This window comes from Periophthalmus magnuspinnatus, chromosome 21 (assembly GCF_009829125.3).
Source record: "Periophthalmus magnuspinnatus isolate fPerMag1 chromosome 21, fPerMag1.2.pri, whole genome shotgun sequence".
In the NCBI taxonomy this organism is placed as follows: domain Eukaryota; kingdom Metazoa; phylum Chordata; class Actinopteri; order Gobiiformes; family Gobiidae; genus Periophthalmus; species Periophthalmus magnuspinnatus.
In genome coordinates, this window is record NC_047146.1 from 19,424,504 (window position 1) to 19,430,787 (window position 6,284).

Consider the following 6,284-nt stretch of genomic DNA (forward strand, 5'->3'; position numbering starts at 1 on the left):
TTTTTCTTTTGTAAGATTAATGGATTTGTCTCTGACAAATAAAGAATAAAGAAAAAGAAAAAAAGAAAGAACCATTATTCATCACTAGGGCTGCAAAATTCTTTACAATTTAATCTAAATCGCAGTTCCAATGGGTGCAATTAGCAAATCCCAAAGGCTGCAGTTTTTGAAGTACCATCATTTCTTTTCCAAACAACAAAAATAAAACAAACGGTACGATTCTTGTATTAGTTTGTTAGGTCATATTTAAATATTTTTGTCAAAAAATCTCTCTTGATGTATTTAAATAGTGACCTTTGAACAGAATCCTGTTAAAACAATACAAATCTGTCAGCCCTATCCATTACATGAGCATGCCTTCTCACGTTACTACATTTATTTCAGGTACACAGATTTCAGAGAGCTATATGCTTGAAAATGACACATGTGACAGGAAACCACAAGAAGTGCAAGACTGTCCTGCAACACTACACCACCTCAGCTTTACTCTGTAATGGCAGATGGATACACAGCTCCATGCTCCTTGATCCATTACTTTTTACTTTGTATATTAATTATGCTACCCGCCATCTTCCAATTGCACTGCCCAAAATACAAAATGCATTTAATATTTTTCAGTGGTCACTAATAAATCTAAACTAGCCCTAAATTTGTCAAAAACAAAAACTATGCACTTCACCAGATCTCATGGCACGGGCTCCTATGACCCCATCTGGCCCTGTACTTTAAATGGTGACCTGTCCCTCATTATATAAATACTTTTTGATTGGATAGCAGGCTATCTTTTAAAACACACACTGACAACCTTTCAAATAGGTTTTCTTTATAGTAATAAAACTTCCATAGTATCTCACGTCTCTGATTCAATGATTCAGTTCAATTCTTATCATTACCAGGTCTCAGGAGAGACTGACCTCAGCAGTACCACAAATCTACACAGAGCAACAGGAAAACTGGTTTTAGATTCTATACCCCATTTATTGAAACACTCTCATAAACCAAGTCAAACTTAATGTAATTTCCTTAAATGAATTTAAACACACTATATCTGTCATCTTTTCAACAAATATTTAAATGTACATTTTTTTAGGCATTTTATTAATTGTAAATATTTTATGTTTTAACTGTACACTTAGGGCTCCCTTGAAAATTAGATATAATCTCGATGGGACTTCCTGATAAAATAAAATAAATAAAATAATTAATAACCACAGGGCCTACAATATTACTTCAGATTTGTTTCTGAAACACTAAGCAGTTAAATTTGAAATGTTGTTTGAAATGTGTTTTTTACACTCAAAAGTCACGGACATTAGTTACGACATAGCTGGTCTTTAAACGCTTGACATTTGAATTTTTGTTAACAAATACAGGGAAAATAAAAAAATATATAGATATTTTTTACAATAAAAATCTAATTCATTCAGCAGCTATACAAAAAAGTATGACTAAAATTAAGCAGGACATAGACATTTCCTGAGCAGAGAGAACAATAGAGTGACTCACCTGGGACAGACATGAAGGAGAAGTCTGAAGTGAGAAGAGAGACAAGAGTGAGAGAAGAGCTGCCCTGAGCCAAGTTATGTTTTCCACCCACCAACTTAACAGAAAAACATCACTGGGTAAACATTATAAGACATATTAAGAACTAAAACATCACCAATTAAACATCACCACAAACGTCACTGACTAAACATCAGGAAACTCATTTCGACCACTTGTATTTGTGATCTTGTTCTTTCGGTCATTACCCAAAGCTCATGACCATAGGTGAGGGTAGGAATATAGAAAGACCAGTAAATCGAGAGCTTTGCCTTTCGACTCATCTCCTTCTTTACCACAACTGTCCGATACACCGACCACATCACTGCAGACGCTGCACTGATCTGCCTGTCAATCTCACGCTCCATCCTTCTGTCACTCGCAAACAAGACCCCGAGATACTTGAACTCCTCCACCAGATACGGGCACTCCCCATTCGGAGAAGGCAAACCACCTTTTTCCAGTCAAAAATCATGGCCTTTGTTTTGGAGGAGCTGATTCTCATCCCAGTTACTTCACATTTGGCTGGAAACCGGCCTAGCACATGTTGCAAGTCCTGGCTCGATGAAACCATCAAGACAAGATCATCTGCAAACAGCAGAGATGAAATGCTGTGGCCCCAATACCTGACCCCTAACAGCCCCCGACTGCACTTAGAAAATCTACCAGTGATAAAGGGAAACCCTGGCAGAGTCCAACATGCACTGGGAACAGGTCTGACTTACTGCTGGCAATGCAAACATAGCTCCTGCTCCAGGGCCTCGACAGCCCGTAGCAAAGGGACCCGGACCCCATACTCCAGGAGCACTCCCTAAAGGACACCACGAGGGACACGGTCAAATACCTTCTCCAGATCCACAAAGCACATGTGAACTCCCATGAACCCTTGAGCACCAGATGGAAGGTATAGAGTAGAGATGTGCGGGTTGACTTCTGACCTGCAGCTCAGGTTGGGGCAGGCTGGGAAAAAATGTATTTATAGCGGAGCGAGTTGGGGTGGGTCATTTTTTCACAGAAGTACACTAAAATAAGTAGGCTACTAATTACTATAGCTTAGAAAATATTTTAAAACAAACTAATATTCATCTATATTGGCCTATATGTGATTGTGTATGATAATAAAGTTTATGTACCACATAAATGGCACAATTAACCTATAACCTAATGCCACCGGAGCGCGTCACCTTTGCACGGCATTGCGTGCCACCCAACCACGCCAAATTACAACCATTTGCCAGAGTAAATGGCACCAATAACAAACAATTTCGAGATGGAAAATGAGGTCTTTTTTGTTTTTGAAAGAAAATGTATGGATTCACTCCCATTATGTCTGTTTTCAAGCAGGTTTTTTGCAGAAATAAAGTTGCATTTATTGATTCTGCTGTGTGGGGAGGGCTGGGGCAGGCTATTAATAACCTGTGGGATGGAAAAAAGCCCGACCTCCACATCTCATAGAGTACTCCACATCCGGGACGAAAACCACACTGCTTGACTGGTTTGACTATCTCATTGAAAAGTGTGATTTCCCTGTAGTTGGAACACACCCCTCCGGTCTCCCTTGTTAAACAGAGAGACCACCACTCTGGTCTACCAGTCCAGAGGCACAGTCCACAACCACCATGCAATGTTGCAAATGCAAGTTAGCCAAGACAGCCTCACAACATCCAGAGACTTAAGATACTCAGGATGGATCTCATCCAACCCGGCACCTTGCCACTGAGGAGCTTGCCAACCACCTCAGTGACTTCAGCCCTGGTGACGGACGAGTCCGCCTCTGAGTCGTCAAACTGTCCTTCCTCCTGATGTGATGATGGGATTGAGGAGATCCTAAAAATATTACTTCCACTGTCCATCAACGTCCCCAGTCGAGGTCAGCAGCTGTCCACCTGCACTGCAAACAGTGTTGGTGAAGCACTGCTTCACCTCCTGAGGCGCCGGACAGTTTGTCAGAATTTCTTTGAGGTCGACTGATAGTCCTCCTCCATGGCCTCCCTGAACTTCCCAACCCTGAGTGTTTGCCTCTGCGACTGCAAGACCGACTAAACATCACCGGCTAAACATCAGTCATTCCCAACCTGTGGGTTGAGACCCCCCAGTGGTTCAAACTTGACTGGTCTTAATGGCAGTAAAGATTTTATAATCACTGTTCTGTAACATCTTTGTTAACTACTAGAAAAAAATGATATTTTTCAGATAGGAGAAAGATGTTAGTTGGGAACCACTGAATAAAACCATGTTATAGTTGTTTCCATTCTCATTTATTCTCTCAAAGTTGTATTTAGTGTGATTCATGCATGTCTGAGGAAAAACTCAACTCAACAATCAGGCCTATATAGTGTCAAATCTCACCACTAGCACATGACAATTCTGCAGCACTTAATTTGCATAATGGCACATTTAGTTTTCCCAGGTTGAGTGAGGAAGCGGTTTTGGACTTTCCCCAACCTTCATAACTAACCGACATGAGATGAGGGGAACAAGGAGACCACAACAACTACTAAGAGGAGATCAGGCAGACCACAAAGCTTTTAATACAGAGTGGAAGACAGTAACACACACTCAAAACAGCAGCTCTGTAGTATCAATATGACAGAGCCGCAGTCATTTCTGAATAATAACTCAAGTGTGTGGACAGATATATAAACAGATAGATCAATAGATAGCGAGATAGATAGTAGGATTGTCAAAAGTATCGAAAATCATATATGAATTGATACAAATACTACTATTGATACTAGATACTCATTTGAGCAGGTATCAATACAAAAGAAAGTCACATTCACAGGACAGAAATGAACCTTTCCTGAATATCTTTAGAATCACCTTGAGCTGTATCAGAACAAGTATAAGACCCTATAAACTAGTAAACACCCATGGACCACTATGGAACCTAAAGACGACTGAGGGATTACACACAAGATCATATGTTAAAATAAAAAAGTACTAGGATTTAATGTTGAAAATCACATTCTGTTGTCTAAAGAGAGTTTTTTTTAATTATCATTGTGATATCGGAATCGGTATCGAGTATCATTTTTATTTATTTCTATCAAAAGTTTTGTATCATGACAGCAGGGATGGATGGATGAATGGATAGATAGAAGATGTACTGATAAATAGATAGATAGATAGATAGATAGATAGATAGATAGATAGATAGATAGATAGACAGACGAACAGATAGACAGACAGATGATGAATGGATGGATAGATAGAAGATGTATTGATAGACAGATAGATAGATGGATGGATGGATAGAAGATGTATTGATAGACAGACAGACAGATGAATAGAAGATGTATAGATAGATGGATGTATAGATAGATGGACAGACAGACAGAAGATGTATAGATAGATAGATAGATAGATAGATAGATAGATAGATAGATAGATAGATAGATAGATAGATAGACAGATGATGAATGGATGGGTGGATTGAAGATGTATTGATAGATAGATAAAATACATAACAAACAGTGCAACAAACAAATAAGCTGTTTCAGTCCTTTCAGTTTCTTGTGCTGTTATATAATGCAACTCAATTTAAAAGGATTCAAAATCACAATATAAATCAAAAGCTACTAGTGTTGTCCATGTGATCACTGCTCCATGCAGCACACTGCTTTTAACTGGAGATTTGAACATGCTGCCTTCTGTCTGGAGTCATAGGTCGGATATTAGTGAAAAAGTAAATTATACTTTTAAACAGTAAAACGCAGAATTCTAGCTATTCTATGTAATAATACTGGGTTTGTATAACACACAAACCCTGCATATTTAGGGCCGAGTTCTTTTCTCAGGGAAAACACTGTGTTCCATCTTGTGATGTCATGTGGTAATACAGGAAGTGCTCCACTGTGTTTTTAAACTCCATGCATTTTAATTAGCATCATTTGATTGATTTCAGCCCTGGCATTGCTCATTAAAATGTAAAAGGCAGCTGTTAACTTCAAAACTATTGCTTCATAACATCATTAAAAGGTGGAACAAAGCATTTTGAGGTTTGGAGATGGCGACAGACAAATCATAAAGGGTTACTCAAACATGTGTGAATGAAACAAAACACATCTCCTGGTATGCGTTTGCTAAGGTAACTGCATTCAAACATAGATTAAAGCTCCCAAGAGTAAATATTCTGTAATTTAGAACATTTACCAATTAACAGTTGCTTAAGGGTTATTACAAAAGGTTTAGGCTACGTATTGGGCTGCTATTGGTACGTTACAACAGTTATCAATTACAATTTCAAAGATTTGCGCGAGACCCCAAACGCACTCACCTGTCCTCGCGCGGTCCTCCTGGCTCAGTCACGTGGTCACGCTTGTGTGGTCACGGTTGTTTACGGTAGTTTTTTCCAGGGTTTACTGCTCGGTACTTCCTCTCCTCAGCTTTCCTGCCGCTTGGTGCAACTTCCTGAGCGTGGTGTGCTGTTGTTGCGAAGCCGATGCGTGTGAGTGTGTCCTCGGGATTGAGCAAGAGCTGCCTGGAAGGGAGGAGACACGCCGGAGAGCGCCAGAGGAGCCGGATCATGCGGACCTCCTTCGCACGTACGTGTTTGGACTTGTCTGTGATCGATGAAGTATTTTTTTTTCTTTTTTAGGCTAGGAGAAAATTGGGTTTATTCACCAAACCGGTTCTGACAGGATTAGGATTGTTGAAGTAACATTTTTCAGAGGAACATCATCTGAAGCATGTCCAGCTCTTGATCCATGCACTGCACAGTCACACAGAGCCCCCTGCTG

At 39.7% G+C, this 6,284-nt stretch overlaps 1 protein-coding gene across 1 annotated transcript in view; it reads right to left on the reverse strand.

Moving 5' to 3' along the window:
- Positions 1 to 6,018, reverse strand: part of LOC117389779 (interleukin-1 receptor-like 1) — a 28,953-nt gene extending 22,935 nt beyond the window's left edge. The window contains exon 1 of the mRNA XM_033987502.2: positions 5,822 to 6,018. The gene's annotated coding sequence lies outside the window, so the exon portion shown is untranslated. The remainder of the gene's footprint in view (positions 1 to 5,821) is intronic.
- Between the last annotated feature and the right edge of the window lie 266 nt (positions 6,019 to 6,284).